At 38.4% G+C, this 21,760-nt stretch overlaps 4 long non-coding RNA genes across 6 annotated transcripts in view; 3 read left to right on the plus strand and 1 right to left on the minus strand.

Moving 5' to 3' along the window:
* LOC127929724 (uncharacterized) overlaps positions 1–11,344 on the minus strand; it is a 54,404-nt gene extending 43,060 nt beyond the window's left edge. The window contains exons 1-2 of the long non-coding RNA XR_008135883.1: positions 10,634–11,344; positions 10,526–10,579 (exon numbers count right to left, since the gene is read on the minus strand). This is a non-coding gene — a long non-coding RNA (uncharacterized LOC127929724). The remainder of the gene's footprint in view (positions 1–10,525; positions 10,580–10,633) is intronic.
* LOC127929719 (uncharacterized) overlaps positions 1–21,760 on the plus strand; it is a 114,687-nt gene that overhangs the window by 3,892 nt on the left and 89,035 nt on the right. The gene's annotated exons all lie outside the window — the stretch shown is intronic.
* Positions 6,864–8,424, plus strand: LOC127929722 (uncharacterized). 2 transcript variants are annotated; one of them, XR_008135876.1, is made up of 3 exons: positions 6,864–7,069; positions 7,536–7,959; positions 8,275–8,424. It is a non-coding gene; the product is annotated as an uncharacterized LOC127929722 (long non-coding RNA). The 2 variants fall into 2 exon arrangements; XR_008135875.1 differs by lacking the exon at positions 8,275–8,424 and adding an exon at positions 8,115–8,190.
* LOC127929726 (uncharacterized) lies at positions 7,121–7,482 on the plus strand. Its single transcript, XR_008135885.1, has 3 exons — positions 7,121–7,221; positions 7,275–7,380; positions 7,434–7,482. It is a non-coding gene; the product is annotated as an uncharacterized LOC127929726 (long non-coding RNA).

The raw sequence follows: 21,760 nt of genomic DNA on the forward strand, positions 1-21,760 counted from the left end.
CTAGTCCAACACTCTGACCACTAGGCTACCTGCCACCCCATGACTCCTCATTGTAGTTTTTCAATACAAAAGCATTCCCACAGTGGGATTATTAAGGAATGAATGCACTTCCTGTTTGTGAGATTTACCGGAAGAATACTGGTCAGATAGAAACTGCCGCCCCGTCCTTAATGCAACCGCTGTGTCCGATTTTTAAAAAACTTTATGGAAAAAGCAAACCATGCAATAATCTGAGACGGCGCTCAGAACAATCAAGTCAAAATAGCCGCCATGTTGTGGTCAACATAAACCATAAATTACATGCTAAATATTCCCTTACCTTTGACGATCTCCATCAGAATGCACTCCCAGGAATCCCAGGTCCACAATAAATACTTGATTTGTTCGATAATGTACATTATTTATGTCCAATTAGCTACTTTTGTTAGCGCGTTTGGTATACATATCCATACGCTCGCTCTGGTCAGCGTTACGTCGGACAAAAACTTCAAAAAGTTATATTACAGGTCGAAGAAACATTTCAAACTAAGTACAGAATCAATCATTAGGATGTTTTTATCATTAATCTTCAATAAAGTTCCAACCGGAGTAATCCTTTGTGTCTTGAGGAGTCATGGAACGCAGGTCTCTATATCATGTGAAATGCACTTGACCAGGAAATGGCTGACTGTCAGCGACACCTGATTCATTCTGCTGTCATTCAGTCCCACAACACAGTAGAAGCCCCGTTCAAATTTCTATAGACGCTTGACATCTAGTGGAAGACCTAGGAAGGGCAACTTCATTAATATCTCAAGGGGATTCCAATGGGAACTGTGTTGAATACATACCAACCTCAGATTTCTCACTTCATTAATATCTCAAGGGGATTCCAATGGGAACTGTGTTGAATACATACCAACCTCAGATTTCTCACTTCATTAATATCTCAAGGGGATTCCAATGGGAACTGTGTTGAATACATACCAACCTCAGATTTCTCACTTCATTAATATCTCAAGGGGATTCCAATGGGAACTGTGTTGAATACATACCAACCTCAGATTTCTCACTTCATTCATATCTCAAGGGGATTCCAATGGGAACTGTGTTGAATACATACCAACCTCAGATTTCTCACTTCATTAATATCTCAAGGGGATTCCAATGGGAACTGTGTTGAATACATACCAACCTCAGATTTCTCACTTCATTAATATCTCAAGGGGATTCCAATGGGAACTGTGTTGAATACATACCAACCTCAGATTTCTCACTTCATTAATATCTCAAGGGGATTCCAATGGGAACTGTGTTGAATACATCAACCTCAGATTTCTCACTTCATTAATATCTCAAGGGGATTCCAATGGGAACTGTGTTGAATACATACCAACCTCAGATTTCTCACTTCATTAATATCTCAAGGGGATTCCAATGGGAACTGTGTTGAATACATACCAACCTCAGATTTCTCACTTCATTAATATCTCAAGGGGATTCCAATGGGAACTGTGTTGAATACATACCAACCTCAGATTTCTCACTTCATTAATATCTCAAGGGGATTCCAATGGGAACTGTGTTGAATACATACCAACCTCAGATTTCTCACTTCATTAATATCTCAAGGGGATTCCAATGGGAACTGTGTTGAATACATACCAACCTCAGATTTCTCACTTCATTAATATCTCAAGGGGATTCCAATGGGAACTGTGTTGAATACATACCAACCTCAGATTTCTCACTTCATTAATATCTCAAGGGGATTCCAATGGGAACTGTGTTGAATACATACCAACCTCAGATTTCTCACTTCATTAATATCTCAAGGGATTCCAATGGGAACTGTGTTGAATACATACCAACCTCAGATTTCTCACTTCATTAATATCTCAAGGGGATTCCAATGGGAACTGTGTTGAATACATACCAACCTCAGATTTCTCACTTCATTAATATCTCAAGGGGATTCCAATGGGAACTGTGTTGAATACATACCAACCTCAGATTTCTCACTTCATTAATATCTCAAGGGGATTCCAATGGGAACTGTGTTGAATACATACCAACCTCAGATTTCTCACTTCATTCATATCTCAAGGGGATTCCAATGGGAACTGTGTTGAATACATACCAACCTCAGATTTCTCACTTCCGCTTTTGATTTCTCCTCAGGTTTTTGCCTGCCATATGAGATCTGTTATACTCACAGACATCATTCAACGTTTTAGAAACTTCAGAGTGTTTTCTATCCAATACTAATAATAATATGCATATATTAGCAACTGAGACTGAGGAGCAGGCCGTTTACTCTGGGCACCTTATTCATCCAAGCTACTCAATACTGCCCCCCATCCATAAGAAGTTAACTGTAACTTTGTCAAGTAAACAGTTTCGTTTTTCTACTAGTTTATCTAATGTATTTTCAGTTTGTTATGTTGTTATTAACCCAACATTATTGAGGACATTATTATTAGGATGGTGCAGTAATGTTGAGATACCAGTAGGTGGAGCTCTAGTCTAGAACACTGGAATCTTCAGTATTAAGTTGATACAGCTGATGAGGAGTGATGGTCATGGGTTTAAAATGGAATGGGTTCTACTTGAGTGACATCTTGGAAATTTGACCTGTATATACAGAACTCAGAAGGACAAGACAGCACATAAGAAATTGTAAACATTCTAAATAGTATAGAGGGCTTTTGGATACGTCAGAAATCACCTAGCAACCGCATCAAGCCCCCTGTAGTCGACACATTGTTTAAATGGTTCTCTGTGTAGTCAAAATATCACATAGAAAATTTGAAACATTTAGCTAATTTAAAAAATGTAGTCCCACTAATTAAAATGAAGGCAAGTAGATATGCAGTCTGTTGCACAATTTGTATTGAAATACAAGAACATCCCTTTTTCTGAGATGCTGGTCTGGTCATCATCCATGTTAATGTCTTAAAGAGGAAGGAAGGACAGTTAAATATGTGTCAACCACAGAATTCACACTAACTGCCAGTATGTTGACTCCTGTACAATACCTCTCCCTTTCACTTCACTCTAAGTACTCTTAACAATATCTTGAAATATAGTTTCTGGTTATTTGTTTTCAGTCAAGTCATATTATTGAGGGTAATGTATCATTTTACTTGTTGTTACGTTTTGAGCTGTGGTTGTTACATCAGGGCCAGTATTCATAAAGTGTCTCAGTGTAGGAGTGTTGATCTACGTAGGGATGAGATGATTAACCAGGGTAAAAAAGACATGCAAACAAACATTGTAGCACTGCAGTGTGTGTGTGCATGTGGGCCTGTGTGTGTCTGCGTGTGACACAGTTGATTTATCTGAGGGCCCTTCAGGACCAGACTGATAGGGAGTAGAGTTGACATCTATACTGTATAGGATGTGTTTGAACTTTTCTACATCCATAACAACCAGCTCTCTAGACTTTGATACAGACTCCATGGGCTTATTTGCCTTCCCTACACATGGTCTCTCCTACAGATGGTATCCGTGTATGAGCATTATCAGCCAGAAGTCCCCACAAGAATAGTAAACGGACAAAAATGTTGTTAGTTCCCACAAGATCAAATGCATGTTCTAGGGGTTTAGGGTTAAGTTGAATGAATGAATGAGGTTTAGGAGCTAGGGTTAGTAGGTTTTGGGGTCAAGGTAAAGGAAAATAGGATTGTGAACAGGACTGAATTGTGTCCCCACAAGGTTTTAACACGGGGCGAGACACGTAATACACGGGGCGAGACATGTAATAACACGGGGCGAGACATGTAATAACACGGGGCGAGACACGTAATAACACGGGGCGAGACACGTAATACACGGGGCGAGACACGTAATAAACGGGGCGAGACACGTAATAACACGGGGCGAGACACGTAATAACACGGGGCGAGACACGTAATAACACGGGGCGAGACACGTAATAACACGGGGCGAGACACGTAATAACACGGGGCGAGACACGTAATAACACGGGGCGAGACACGTAATAACACGGGGCGAGACACGTAATAACACGGGGCGAGACACGTAATAACACGGGGCGAGACATGTAATAACACGGGGCTAGACATGTAATAACACGGGGCGAGACACGTAATAACACGGGGCGAGACATGTAATAACACAGGGCGAGACACGTAATAACACAGGGCGAGACACGTAACGTAAACACGGGGCGAGACACGTAATAACACGGGCGAGACATGTAATAACACGGGGGGGCGTAATAAGGCGAGACACGTAATAACACGGGGAGAGACACGTAATACACGGGGCGAGACATGTAATAACACGGGGCGAGACACGTAATAACACGGGGCGAGACACGTAATAACATGGGGAGAGACACGTAATAACACGGGGCGAGACATGTAATAACACGGGGCGAGACACGTAATAACACGGGGAGAGACACGTAATAACACGGGGCGAGACACGTAATAACACGGGCGAGACACGTAATACCACGGGGCGAGACATGTAATAACACGGGGCGAGACAGACACGTAATAACACGGGCGAGACACGTAATACACGGGGCGAGACACGTAATACACGGGGCGAGACACGTAATAACACGGGGGGCGGGGCGAGACACGTAATAACACGGGGCGAGACACGTAATAACACAGGGCGAGACACGTAATAAACGGGGCGAGACACGTAATAACACGGGGCGAGACACGTAATACACGGGGCGAGACACGTAATAACACGGGCGGGGCGAGACACGTAATAACACGGGGCGAGACACGTAATACACGGGCGGGGCGAGACACGTAATAACACGGGGCGAGACACGTAATAACACGGGCGAGACACGTAATAACACGGGGCGAGACACGTAATAACACGGGGCGAGACACGTAATAACACGGGGCGAGACATGTAATAACACGGGGAGAGACACGTAATAACACGGGGCGAGACACGTAATAACACGGGGCGAGACACGTAATACACGGGGGCGAGACATGTAATAACACGGGGCGAGACACGTAATAACACGGGCGAGACACGTAATAACACGGGGCGAGACACGTAATACACGGGGCGAGACACGTAATACGGGCGGGGCGAGACACGTAATAACACGGGGCGAGACACGTAATAACACGGGGCGAGACACGTAATAACACGGGGCGAGACACGTAATAACACAGGGCGAGACACGTAATAACACGGGGCGAGACACGTAATAACACGGGGGGCGGGGCGAGACACGTAATAACACGGGGCGAGACACGTAATACACGGGGCGAGACACGGGGCGAGACACGTATAACACGGGGCGAGACACGTAATAACACGGGGCGAGACACGTAATACACACACGTAATAACACGGGGGGCGAGACACGTAATAACACGGGGCGAGACACGTAATAACACGGGGCGAGACACGTAATAACACGGGGCGAGACATGTAATAACACGGGGCGAGACACGTAATAACACGGGGCGAGACACGTAATAACACGAGGCGAGACACGCGAGACACGTAATACACGGGCGAGACACGTAATAACACGGGGCGAGACACGTAATACACGGGGCGAGACACGTAATACACGGGGCGAGACACGTAATAACACGGGGCGAGACACGTAATAACACGGGGCGAGACACGTGAGACACGTAACACACGGGCGAGACAGGTAATACACGGGGCGAGACACGTAATACACGGGGCGAGACACGTAATACACGGGGCGAGACACGTAATAACACGTAGCACGAAAGCCAAAGGAACAATGCACAGGTACTCACAAGACCAACAGACATGGAAACAATACCTGACCAAGACAATGGTGAACAAAGGGCACATTTATATAATTGCTAATCAGAGGAAATGGGAACCAGGTGTGCGTAATTAGACAACTCAGTGATGCCTAGAAAGCCAGTGACGTAGACTTCCAGAACTGGTGCACAGAATGAGCAGCAGTACTGGAGGGATCCCTGACATTTAGAAGCCTTTATAAACCTTGAATACACTACAAGTTTGCATTTCCAGGAAGCAGGAAAATTATCGACAACAAAAGAGTGATCAAATTAAGATCCACGTCTGTAGCACAATACAACACAACGCAATATGAGCCTGGTTCATTTTTAGTAATGAGGCCCTGTACCCCATTTACAGTTTCTACTTCAATGTATCAGGTGGAGTTATTCACCAGCTATAGAGTGAGTTGTTGTTTATGTTTCTAAGACTGCAGGGTGGGAGATGCAACAATGTCCTTGAGAACAGCAGGAAGTGTGTTGGTGGTCTTTCTCTGGTCTGTGACAGGTAGGGTCTCATTCTTATCTTTAAGTTGATCTGTTTAATAATCTACAAACACTTATAAAAGGTTAAGAATCGTAATGTTATTCTGGTGTGTTCTGTTAGGCGTCTCCACTTCACTTTAAATAGTTATCTTTCACACCTCACTGAGTGATGCTTATCTGTGGTTTCTATTCACACTCAACTCTATGGCAACAACAACTATGGCAACAAAATGTGAACAAACCCTACAGTCAGTGTGAGCCAAAAGACCCCGTTCTCATTCTGATACCATTGTGTTGTCTAACTGTGTTTCAGTGCTACTGGGTCAGGATGGCTGGAGTGTTACATACACCACTCAGAGTATCTGTACCTTGAAGGGGTCATCAGTGGATCTGTTCTGCTCTTACACATATCCCAGTGGTCATGAAGTCACAACAACCTTCTGGTTCACTGAAATTGTAAATCTGAGAGACGACCCAGACAACAAAGGTCGTGTGACGTATTCACCGTAGTGATAGGATGAATGGCCACACCCTGAAAATCACAGACCTGAGAGAGAGTGACTCAGCTGAGTACAAGTTCACATTTATAACAGAATCTCAGACTGGAGAGAAATATACTGGTGATCCTGGAGTCACTTTGTCTGTTACAGGTACAGTTACATTATATATACTGGTGATCCTGGAGTCACTCTGTCTGTTACAGGTACAGTAACATTCTATATACTGGTGATCCTGGAGTCACTCTGTCTGTTACAGGTACAGTTACATTCTATATACTGGTGATCCTGGAGTCACTCTGTCTGTTACAGGTACAGTAACATTCTATATACTGGTGATCCTGGAGTCACATTTGTAACAGGTACAGTAACATTCTATATACTGGTGATCCTGGAGTCACTCTGTTACAGGTACAGTAACATTCTATATACTGGTGATCCTGGAGTCACTCTGTCTGTTACAGGTACAGTTACATTCTATATACTGGTGATCCTGGAGTCACTCTGTCTGTAACAGGTACAGTAACATTCTATATACTGGTGATCCTGGAGTCACTCTGTCTGTTACAGGTACAGTAACATTCTATATACTGGTGATCCTGGAGTCACTCTGTCTGTAACAGGTACAGTAACATTCTATATACTGGTGATCCTGGAGTCACTCTGTCTGTTACAGGTACAGTTACATTCTATATACTGGTGATCCTGGAGTCACTCTGTCTGTAACAGGTACAGTAACATTCTATATACTGGTGATCCTGGAGTCACTTTGTAACAGGTACAGTAACATTCTATATACTGGTGATCCTGGAGTCACTCTGTCTGTTACAGGTACAGTAACATTCTATATACTGGTGATCCTGGAGTCACTCTGTCTGTTACAGGTACAGTTACATTCTATATACTGGTGATCCTGGAGTCACTCTGTCTGTTACAGGTACAGTTACATTCTATATACTGGTGATCCTGGAGTCACTTTGTCTGTAACAGGTACAGTAACATTCTATATACTGGCGAACCTGGAGTCACTCTGTCTGTTACAGGTACAGTAACATTCTATATACTGGTGATCCTGGAGTCACTCTGTCTGTAACAGGTACAGTAACATTCTATATACTGGTGATCCTGGAGTCACTCTGTCTGTTACAGGTACAGTAACATTCTATATACTGGCGATCCTGGAGTCACTCTGTCTGTAACAGGTACAGTTACATTCTATATACTGGTGAACCTGGAGTCACTCTGTCTGTTACAGGTACAGTAACATTCTATATACTGGCGAACCTGGAGTCACTCTGTCTGTTACAGGTACAGTAACATTCTATATACTGGTGATCCTGGAGTCACTTTGTAACAGGTACAGTAACATTCTATATACTGGTGATCCTGGAGTCACTCTGTCTGTTACAGGTACAGTAACATTCTATATACTGGTGATCCTGGAGTCACTCTGTCTGTTACAGGTACAGTTTACATTCTATATACTGGTGATCCTGGAGTCACTCTGTCTGTTACAGGTACAGTAACATTCTATATACTGGTGATCCTGGAGTCACTCTGTCTGTTACAGGTACAGTAACATTCTATATACTGGTGATCCTGGAGTCACTCTGTCTGTTACAGGTACAGTAACATTCTATATACTGGTGATCCTGGAGTCACTCTGTCTGTTACAGGTACAGTTAACATTCTATATACTGGTGATCCTGGAGTCACTTTGTAACAGGTACAGTAACATTCTATATACTGGTGATCTGTTTAATGACTCTGTTACAGGTACAGTGATATTATATATAGTGTTGATGTGTTTAATTGGTTCTGGAAAAGTGTCTTGATTTGTATTTAAATAATATAAATATGAAAGTATGCATTTAATAGGAATGTCTGAATTGATGATTGAGAACATCCACTAGACAACAAGTCATTATGGGTTTTATTTATTTTGTTATCTACTCCAGACCTGCAGGTGAAGGTGGCCACTACATGGTGGTCAACTACACTGACCTGTAGCACCACCTGTACTCTGACTGGTAACCCCACCTACACCTGGTACAGGAACAGTAAGATTGTACAAAAGGACCCCTCCCCCTCGTACACATTCTACTTTAAAAGTGAAGACAGCTTCTACTGTGCTGTAAAAGGCATCAATTCTCCTGCAGTGTGTGAGTGTGACTAAAACACTTTTTAAAGTCTGTCAAAATTATCCAATCATTGGTTAGTGTTGATATGCAGTGGAACAGATATGAAATCTATCTATTATTTCAATCTTTGTCCAAGTTCCATGATTGTACTCATCTCATTACTGTAGTAACTACAAGTACTTCACAAACACTGTATTGTTACATTAATGTCTAATTTCCACATATTTATATGAATATTTAATTTATTTTAATCATAAATCCAAGTTCCATGATGCTCCTCATGTAAAGCTCTATGTATGAACAATGTGTTACATATTGTCCACCAGACGGCCCAAAGAAAACCTCAGTGTCAGTCAGTCCCTCTGGTGAAATAGTGGAGGGCAGTTCAGTGACTCTGACCTGCAGCAGTGATGCCAACCCACCTGTGGACAAATACACCTGGTACAAGAAGAACGTAACCTCACCAAAAGCATCAGGACAGAGTTACAGCATCACTAACATCATCTCTGAGGACAGAGGAGAATATTACTGTGAGGCCCAGAATACAATAGCTTCTAAGATCTCTACAGCTCAGATGATCATTGTAACAGGTAAAGTTACATCTTCAATACTTCAAAACAAAACTACATGGTTCATTCTAATGTTAATACTTTGAATTTGGCTTTTTTAAACTTTGGTTTATCATTAAACATTGAGTGTACAAAACATTAAGAACACCTGCTCTTTCCATGACATAGACAGACTGACCAGGTGAATCCAGGTCTTTGATCCCCCTTTATTTGATGTCACTTGTTAAATCCTCTTCAATCAGTGTGGATGAAGGGGAGGAGACAAATTTGACCAAATTATATTTGTTTTTAGTTCATTATATCATGCCATTTACTCATATCATCCATATTTTATTATAGGGAAACAAACCTCAGTTCTGACTGCAGCTGTAGGGATCACAGTGTTTATTCTGGTTCTCATCCTCTTTCTCCCTTGCTTCATGTGGTTCAGGTGACATACATTTTGTTTTACCTTAGCACCCTGATTTGTTATGAATGCATTAATATATTCATTCATTCATTCATTAATGTGCAAAACTGTTTGTAACATGTCAACTTCCACTGGAGGTCAGTAGAGAGTAGAGCTCACTCTGTCCCTCATTACAGGAGATCCACAGGAGGAAGTGATGTCACAGCAGACACACAGGTGATGATATCAGCTATGCCTCCACACCTGGTGACATGAATTTACTATGTCATGACAGTCTCTCTCATACTGTTACCATGACAACTCTCTCTTTCTCTCTGCACAGAGTGTCCATCCTGACCCTAACAGTGACTCCAACATGGACACGTACACAGCTCTGAACATGAAGACCAGGTCACCAGAGTATGACACCCTGGCAGTACGTGTGTGTGTGTTTGTGTTTGTGTGTGTGTTTGTATCCATAAAAATGTTATATAGTGGTGTGTAATGTGACCATTGCGTTTTCTTTCAGAATGTGAGGGACTCCTCTAGTGACACAGTCCTTCAGATAGATGCTGAGCCCTCAGATTATGAGAACTGTAGAGAACCACCACATAACCTGGACTGAAGAGATCCACCACAGAACCTGAACTGAAGAGATCCACCACAGAACCTGGACTGAAGAGAACCACCACAGAACCTGGACTGAAGAGAACCACCACATAACCTGGACTGAAGAGATCCACCACAGAACCTGAACTGAAGAGATCCACCACAGAACCTGGACTGAAGAGAACCACCACAGAACCTGGACTGAAGAGAACCACCACAGAACCTGGACTGAAGAGAACCACTACAGAACCTGGACTGAAGAGCTTCAGCACCAAACCAAAGCTAGGATTTACACCTCTATTCTCCTATCATACTGCTATCATATCTAGAAGGGTTTCCAGATAATGAGCTTTAACTTTTTTTTAAATGATGTCATTATTTTTATTTTCTTGTAAAGTTAAGGAAAGGGAAAGGGGGATACCTAGTCAATTGTACAACTGAATGCATTCAACTGAAATGTGTCTTCCGCATTTAACCCAACCCCTCCTAAACTTTAACTTCTGAGTAAATGCTGGAGCTGAATTATCTTTCCTTGTAATGATAATTGTGTATATTGATGAGAAATAAGATTGATTATACTTCTGCTCTTTTTCTATGGGATTTGACCATTTGTAGATTCTCTGTAACACATAAAGCTTCTCTGTTTACTCTCTGTAGATTAATATTATGTTTCTGCTCTTTTTCTATGGGATTTGCCTTTTCCAGATTTTACAACAAAAATAGGCCGACATTTCTCAGTGACTAAAATTGATTTACATTTACATTTACATTTAAGTCATTTAGCAGACGCTCTTATCCAGAGCGACTTACAAATTGGTGCATTCACCTTATGACATCCAGTGGAACAGCCACTTTACAATAGCGCATCTAAATCTTAAAGGGGGGGTGAGAAGGATTACTTTATCCTATCCTAGGTATTCCTTAAAGAGGTGGGGTTTCAGGTGTCTCCGGAAGGTGGTGATTGACTCCGCTGTCCTGGCGTCATGAGGGAGTGTGTTCCACCATTGGGGAGCCAGAGCAGCGAACAGTTTTGACTGGGCTGAGCGGGAACTGTACTTCCTCAGTGGTAGGGAGGCGAGCAGGCCAGAGGTGGATGAACGCAGTGCCCTTGTTTGGGTGTAGGGCCTGATCAGAGCCTGGAGGTACTGAGGTGCCGTTCCCCTCACAGCTCCGTAGGCAAGCACCATGGTCTTGTAGCGGATGCGAGCTTCAACTGGAAGCCAGTGGAGAGAGCGGAGGAGCGGGGTGACGTGAGAGAACTTGGGAAGGTTGAACACCAGACGGGCTGCGGCGTTCTGGATGAGTTGTAGGGGTTTAATGGCACAGGCAGGGAGCCCAGCCAACAGCGAGTTGCAGTAATCCAGACGGGAGATGACAAGTGCCTGGATTAGGACCTGCGCCGCTTCCTGTGTGAGGCAGGGTCGTACTCTGCGGATGTTGTAGAGCATGAACCTACAGGAACGGGCCACCGCCTTGATGTTAGTTGAGAACGACAGGGTGTTGTCCAGGATCACGCCAAGGTTCTTAGCGCTCTGGGAGGAGGACACAATGGAGTTGTCAACCGTGATGGCAAGATCATGGAACGGGCAGTCCTTCCCCGGGAGGAAGAGCAGCTCCGTCTTGCCGAGGTTCAGCTTGAGGTGGTGATCCGTCATCCACACTGATATGTCTGCCAGACATGCAGAGATGCGATTCGCCACCTGGTCATCAGAAGGGGGAAAGGAGAAGATTAATTGTGTGTCGTCTGCATAGCAATGATAGGAGAGACCATGTGAGGTTATGACAGAGCCAAGTGACTTGGTGTATAGCGAGAACAGCTTTTTATTACTTCTAGCTCTTGGACCAGGTTTCTCCTAATTATTTACTTTGTATTCCTGTCAGACATTATTGCACATTTTATATTCACTATTTTAGATACATTAAATACGTTTACCTTTGCAGTTTTTACAATTTGGTTTGGTGTCAATACAGTATAAGTGCAATGTTGTAAATAAGCTCAAAGTTTAGGACAATAAATATATTAATTAGTTCATTAACTATTAATACATTGATTCATAACTATTTCCATTCTGCTGTTGTTTCTTGTATTTCTGTGTATTAGACACATTGAACAGAACAACACCCAGCACTGATCCTCACCAGTTACATTGGTTTACGCTCGCTAGTGGTGCGCGGGTCAGCTGTTTGTTAACCCGCAACCGCCCACAACTAATAACCCATCTGCAACCGCCCGACTGTGATAAAGTGAATCTCTGAGGCCTGCACCCAAACCTAACTCTAAAATATAGAACATGTACTGTAGGCTCCAGTCAAAGATGGCAGAACACATTTATTTGTATTTTTTTTAACAGAGTGGCTGATCTTTTTTTGCCTGATTTAATTATGTTTCTGCCTTTAATTTGTGACATTTTGGCAGGCTATTTGTTAGTCAACTTGTCTATAATTTCTAGATATATGTAGTTTCTCTTTTGTCATGTTGCCCTAGAAGACTAAAGCCTAAACAGAATAATGTAATTGATCAATAGAAGGAATTCTTCAATCTAGGTGACATCTACAGTTTAGGGACTGGGGAGAAACTACAATAATGCAAAAAACAGGAAAGATATTCTGTGAAAAATGGCCAAATGACATCAGTTTGACCAGTTGTAAGGAAAAAGAGAGCTGTGACAACATAGTATAGACAGACTGTACTACCAGACCCCACCACAGGGGGCATAGTATAGACAGGCTGCACTACCAGACCCCACCACAAGGGGCATAGTAAAGACAAGCTGCACTACCAGTACCCACCACAGGGTGCATATAATATACAGACTGTACTACCAGACCCAACCACAGGGGATAGAGTATAGACAGGCTGTACTACCAGACCCCACCACAGGGGGCATAGTAAAGACAAGCTGCACTACCAGACCCCATCACAGGGATCCTAGTATTGACAGAATGTACTACCTTTTTGGACAATGCTATTGGTTCCACTGTACTTTTGGGACTTTGCTATTGGTTCCATTGTACTTTTGGGACACTGTTATTGATTTCATTGTATGTATTTGGACTGTGCCTGCTGATCGTCTTACTGCTCAGGGGGTGGTGCTGGAGAGCACCCAGACAGCTAGATGCAGAGAACCCCTACCTCTTAACCCCCCTCCCCAGTCCCCCAATAAGTCTCCACAGGGGTAAAGAAACCTGTCTTTGTCAAAACATCAACTATCATTAATAAACATATATAAGCAAGTTTTACGAATCAACTCATAACTTGATAAAAAAATAAATAACAGACAAATGCCGGATTGTGCAGGCAGGAGCACAGGCATGAGTACGCAGTTGTTTTCATATGTCCATAGAGATGGATAGATGGATAGAGGACTCTAGTGCCCAAAAGCTAGTTCTAGCATGGGCAGCACCATTGAGGACTTTCACATTCAAGGTTCTCTCTCTCTCTCTCTCTCTCTCTCTCTCTCTCTCTCTCTCTCTCTCTCTCTCTCTCTCTCTCTCTCGACCTCTCTCTCTCGACCTCTCTCTCTCGACCTCTCTCTCTCGACCTCTGAATGTTCGGTTTTGAAAAGCCAACTGAAATGTACTCCTGAGGTGCTGATCTGTTCCACCCTCTATAATCACTGTGATTATTATTTGACCCTGCTGGTCATCTATGAACCTTTGAACATCTTTGGCTCCTGAGTGGTGCAGCAGTCTAAGGCACTGCGTCTCAGTACTACAGACCCTGGTTTGATCCCAGGCTGTATCACTACCGGCCGTAATCGGGAGTCCAATAGGGCGGTGCACAATTGGCCCAGCGTCGTCCGGGTTAAGGTAGGGTTTTGCCAAGGTAGACCGTCATTGTAGAATACGATTTTTTCTAAATGTACTTGCCTAGTTAAATAAAGGTTAAAAAAATAAATACAAATAACGATCTGGCTTTAATGGCAATGTACTGTTATAATCTCCACCCATCACAGCCAGAAGAGGACTGGCCACCCCTCAGAGGCTAGTTCGTCTCTAGGTTTCATCCTAGGTCCCCTGTCTTTCTAGGGAGCGTTTCCTAGCCACCATGCTTCTACATCTGCAATGCTTGCTGTTTGTGGATTTAGGTTGTGTTTCTGTCTAAGCACGTGGTGACATCTGCTGATGTAGAAAGGGCTTTATAAATACATTTTATTTTATTTGAATGTGATTTTAGCTGTTAAATCATGGCCTGTGTTTGAGCTGTTATTTCAGGGCCTGTGTTTTTAGGTTCAAAGTTTGGTTTATTTGTCATATATATATATATATATAAATACATTGCACTGCTCAATGACAAGCGACCTCACCATACAATACATCAAATAATGAAGGCCTAAGCTACGGTCAAAGTACATCTATGTGTTTAATTCATAAAGGTCATCTTAACTGACTGATCTTAACTGACTGATATTAACTGACTGATCTTAACTGACTGATCTTAACTGACTGATATTAACTGACTGATATTAACTGACTGATCTTAACTGACTGATATTAACTGACTGATCTTAACTGACTGATCTTAACTGACTGATCTTAACTGACTGATATTAACTGACTGATCTTAACTGACTGATATTAACTGACTGATATTAACTGACTGATATTAACTGACTGATCTTAACTGACTGATATTATCTGACTGATCTTAACTGACTGATCTTAACTGACTGATCTTAACTGACTGATATTAACTGACTGATCTTAACTGACTGATATTAACTGACTGATATTAACTGACTGATATTAACTGACTGATCTTAACTGACTGATATTAACTGACTGATATTAACTGACTGATATAAACTGACTGATCTTAACTGACTGATATTAACTGACTGATATTAACTGACTGATATTAACTGACTGATATAAAAGACTGATATTAACTGACTGATATTAACTGACTGATATTAACTGACTGATCTTAACTGACTGATATAAACTGACTGATATTAACTGACTGATATTAACTGACTGATCTTAACTGACTGATATTAACTGACTGATCTTAACTGACTGATCTTAACTGACTGATCTTAACTGACTGATATTAACTGACTGATATAAACTGACTGATCTTAACTGACTGATATTAACTGACTGATATTAACTGACTGATATAAACTGACTGATCTTAACTGACTGATATTAACTGACTGATATAACTGACTGATCTTAACTGACTGATATTAACTGACTGATATTAACTGACTGATATTAACTGACTGATATTAACTGACTGATATTAACTGACTGATATTAACTGACTGATCTTAACTGACTGATATAAACTGACTGATATTAACTGACTGATATTAACTGACTGATATTAACTGACTGATATTAACTGACTGATATAACTGACTGATATTAACTGACTGATATTAACTGACTGATATTAACTGACTGATCTTAACTGACTGATATAAACTGACTGATATTAACTGACTGATATTAACTGACTGATATTAACTGACTGATATAAACTGACTGATATTAACTGACTGATATTAACTGACTGATCTTAACTGACTGATATAAACTGACTGATATTAACTGACTGATATTAACTGACTGATATTAACTGACTGATATTAACTGACAGATATTAACTGACTGATCTTAACTGACTGATCTTAACTGACTGATATAAACTGACTGATATTAACTGACTGATATAAACTGACTGATATTAACTGACTGATATTAACTGACTGATATAAACTGACTGATCTTAACTGACTGATATTAACTGACTGATATTAACTGACTGATATAAACTGACTGATATTAACTGACTGATATTAACTGACTGATATTAACTGACTGATCTTAACTGACTGATATAAACTGACTGATATTAACTGACTGATATTAACTGACTGATATTAACTGACTGATATAAACTGACTGATATTAACTGACTGATATTAACTGACTGATATTAACTGACTGATCTTAACTGACTGATATAAACTGACTGATATTAACTGACTGATATTAACTGACTGATATTAACTGACAGATATTAACTGACTGATCTTAACTGACTGATATTAACTGACTGATCTTAACTGACTGATATAAACTGACTGATATTAACTGACTGATATTAACTGACTGATATTAACTGACTGATATTAACTGACAGATATTAACTGACTGATCTTAACTGACTGATCTTAACTGACTGATATAACTGACTGATATTAACTGACTGATATTAACTGACTGATATTAACTGACAGATATTAACTGACTGATATTAACTGACTGATATTAACTGACTGATATTATTTGACTGATATTAACTGACTGATATTAACTGACTGATTTTACTGATATTAACTGACTGATATTAACTGACTGATATTAACTGACTGATTTTACTGATATTAACTGACTGAAATTAACTGACTGATATTAACTGACTGATATTAACTGACTGATATTATTTGACTGATATTAACTGACTGATATTATTTGACTGATACTAACTACTGATATTAACTGACTGATATTAACTGACTGATATTAACTGACTGATATTAACTGACTGATATTAACTGACTGATTTTACTGATATTAACTGACTGATATTATTTGACTGATATTAACTGACTGATATTAACTGACTGATCTTAACTGACTGATCTTAACTGACTGATATTAACTGACTGATATAAACTGACTGATCTTAACTGACTGATATTAGCTGACTGATATTAACTGACTGATATAAACTGACTGATATTAACTGACTGATATTAACTGACTGATATTAACTGACTGATCTTAACTGACTGATATTAACTGACTGATATTAACTGACTGATATTAACTGACTGATATAAACTGACTGATATTAACTGACTGATATTAACTGACTGATCTTAACTGACTGATATAAACTGACTGATATTAACTGACTGATATTAACTGACTGATATTAACTGACTGATATTAACTGACAGATATTAACTGACTGATCTTAACTGACTGATATTAACTGACTGATCTTAACTGACTGATATAAACTGACTGATATTAACTGACTGATATTAACTGACTGATATTAACTGACAGATATTAACTGACTGATCTTAACTGACTGATCTTAACTGACTGATATAAACTGACTGATATTAACTGACTGATATTAACTGACTGATATTAACTGACTGATATTAACTGACTGATATTAACTGACAGATATTAACTGACTGATATTAACTGACTGATATTAACTGACTGATATTAACTGACTGATTTTACTGATATTAACTGACTGATATTAACTGACTGATATTAACTGACTGATATTAACTGACTGATTTTACTGATATTAACTGACTGAAATTAACTGACTGATATTAACTGACTGATATTAACTGACTGATATTATTTGACTGATATTAACTGACTGATATTATTTGACTGATACTAACTGACTGATATTAACTGACTGATATTAACTGACTGATATTAACTGACTGATATTAACTGACTGATATTAACTGACTGATTTTACTGATATTAACTGACTGATATTATTTGACTGATATTAACTGACTGATATTAACTGACTGATATTAACTGACTGATTAACTGACTGATATTATTTGACTGATATTAACTGACTGATATTAACTGACTGATATTAACTGACTGATATTAACTGACTGATATTAACTGACTGATTTTACTGATATTAACTGACTGATATTAACTGACTGATATTAACTGACTGATATTAACTGACTGATTTTACTGATATTAACTGACTGATATTAACTGGCTGATATTAACTGACTGATATTAACTGACTGATATTAACTGACTGATTTTACTGATATTAACTGACTGATATTATTTGACTGATATTAACTGACTGATATTATTTGACTGATATTATTTGACTGATATTAACTGACTGATATTAACTGACTGATATTAACTGACTGATATTAACTGACTGATATTAACTGACTGATTTTACTGATATTAACTGACTGATATTAACTGACTGATATTAACTGACTGATTTTACTGATATTAACTGACTGATATTAACTGACTGATATTAACTGACTGATATTAACTGACTGATTTTACTGATATTAACTGACTGATATTAACTGACTGATATTAACTGACTGATATTAACTGACTGATTTTACTGATATTAACTGACTGATATTAACTGACTGATATTAACTGACTGATATTAACTGACTGATTTTACTGATATTAACTGACTGATATTAACTGGCTGATATTAACTGACTGATATTAACTGACTGATTTTACTGATATTAACTGACTGATATTAACTGACTGATATTAACTGACTGATATTAACTGACTGATATTAACTGACTGATTTTACTGATATTAACTGACTGATATTATTTGACTGATATTAACTGACTGATATTATTTGACTGATATTATTTGACTGATATTAACTGACTGATATTAACTGACTGATATTAACTGACTGATATTAACTGACTGATATTAACTGACTGATTTTACTGATATTAACTGACTGATATTAACTGACTGATATTAACTGACTGATTTTACTGATATTAACTGACTGATATTAACTGACTGATATTAACTGACTGATTTTACTGATATTAACTGACTGATATTAACTGACTGATATTAACTGACTGATATTAACTGACTGATTTTACTGATATTAACTGACTGATATTAACTGACTGATATTAACTGACTGATATTAACTGACTTACTTTACTGATATTAACTGACTGATATTAACTGATTGATATTAACTGACTGATTTTACTGATATTAACTGACTGATATTAACTGACTGATATTAACTGACTGATATTAACTGACTGATTTTACTGATATTAACTGACTGATATTAACTGACTGATATTAACTGACTGATATTATTTGACTGATATTAACTGACAGATATTAACTGACTGATATAAACTGACTGATATTAACTGACAGATATTAACTGACTGATATTAACTGACTGATATTAACTGACTGATATTAACTGACTGATATAAACTGACTGATATAAACTGACTGATATTAACTGACTGATATTAACTGACTGATATAAACTGACTGATATTAACTGACTGATATAAACTGACTGATATTAACTGACTGATATAAACTGACAGATATTAACTGACTGATATTAACTGACTGATATTAACTGACTGATATTAACTGACAGATATTAACTGACTGATATTAACTGACTGATATAAACTGACTGATATTAACTGACTGATATTAACTGACTGATATAAACTGACTGATATTAACTGACTGATATAAACTGACAGATATTAACTGACTGATATTAACTGACTGATATTAACTGACTGATATTAACTTACTGATATAAACGGACTGATATTAACTGACTGATATACACTGACAGATATTAACTGACGATATTAACTGACTGATATTAACTGACTGATATTAACTGACTGATATTAACTGACTGATATTAACTGACTGATATTAACTGACTGATATAAACGGACTGATATTAACTGACTGATATACACTGACTGATATTAACTGACAGATATTAACTGACTGATATTAACTGACTGATATTGACTGACTGATATTAACTGACTGATATACACTGACAGATATTAACTGACTGATATTAACTGACTGATATTAACTGACTGATATTAACTGACTGATATTAACTGACTGATATTAACTGACAGATATTAACTGACTGATATTAACTGACTGATATTAACTGACAGATATTAACTGACTGATATTAACTGACTGATATTAACTGACTGATATTAACTGACTGATATAAACGGACAGATATTAACTGACAGATATTAACTGACTGATATTAACTGACTGATATTAACTGACTGATATTAACTGACTGATATTAACTGACTGATATTAACTGACTGATATTAACTGACTGATATTAACTGACTGATATTAACTGACTGATATTAACTGACTGATATTAACTGACAGATATTAACTGACTGATATTAACTGACTGATATTAACTGACTGATATTAACTTACTGATATAAACGGACTGATATTAACTGACTGATATACACTGACAGATATTAACTGACAGATATTAACTGACTGATATTAACTGACTGATATTAACTGACTGATATTAACTGACTGATTTTACTGATATTAACTGACTGATATTAACTGACTGATATTAACTGACTGATTTTACTGATATTAACTGACTGATATTAACTGATTGATATTAACTGACTGATTTTACTGATATTAACTGAGTGATATTAACTGACTGATATTAACTGACTGATTTTACTGATATTAACTGACTGATATTAACTGATTGATATTAACTGACTGATATTATTTTACTGATATTAACTGACAGATATTAACTGACTGATATAAACTGACTGATATTAACTGACTGATATTAACTGACTGATATTAACTGACTGATATTAACTGACTGATATAAACTGACTGATATTAACTGACAGATATTAACTGACTGATATTAACTGACTGATATTAACTGACTGATATTAACTGACTGATTTTACTGATATTAACTGACTGATATTAACTGATTGATATTAACTGACTGATTTTACTGATATTAACTGACTGATATTAACTGACTGATATTAACTGACTGATATTATTTGACTGATATTAACTGACAGATATTAACTGACTGATATTAACTGACTGATATTAACTGACTGATTTTACTGATATTAACTGACTGATATTAACTGATTGATATTAACTGACTGATTTTACTGATATTAACTGACTGATATTAACTGACTGATATTAACTGACTGATATTATTTGACTGATATTAACTGACAGATATTAACTGACTGATATAAACTGACTGATATTAACTGACTGATATTAACTGACTGATATTAACTGACTGATATTAGCTGACTGATATAAACTGACTGATATTAACTGACAGATATTAACTGACTGATATTAACTGACTGATATTAACTGACTGATTTTACTGATATTAACTGACTGATATTAACTGATTGATATTAACTGACTGATTTTACTGATATTAACTGACTGATATTAACTGACTGATATTAACTGACTGATATTAACTGACTGATATTAACTGACTGATATTATTTGACTGATATAAACTGACTGATATTAACTGACAGATATTAACTGACTGATATTAACTGACTGATATTAACTGACTGATATTAACTGACTGATATAA

Source organism: Oncorhynchus keta, unplaced genomic scaffold (genome assembly GCF_023373465.1).
Source record: "Oncorhynchus keta strain PuntledgeMale-10-30-2019 unplaced genomic scaffold, Oket_V2 Un_scaffold_984_pilon_pilon, whole genome shotgun sequence".
Lineage (NCBI taxonomy): Eukaryota > Metazoa > Chordata > Actinopteri > Salmoniformes > Salmonidae > Oncorhynchus > Oncorhynchus keta.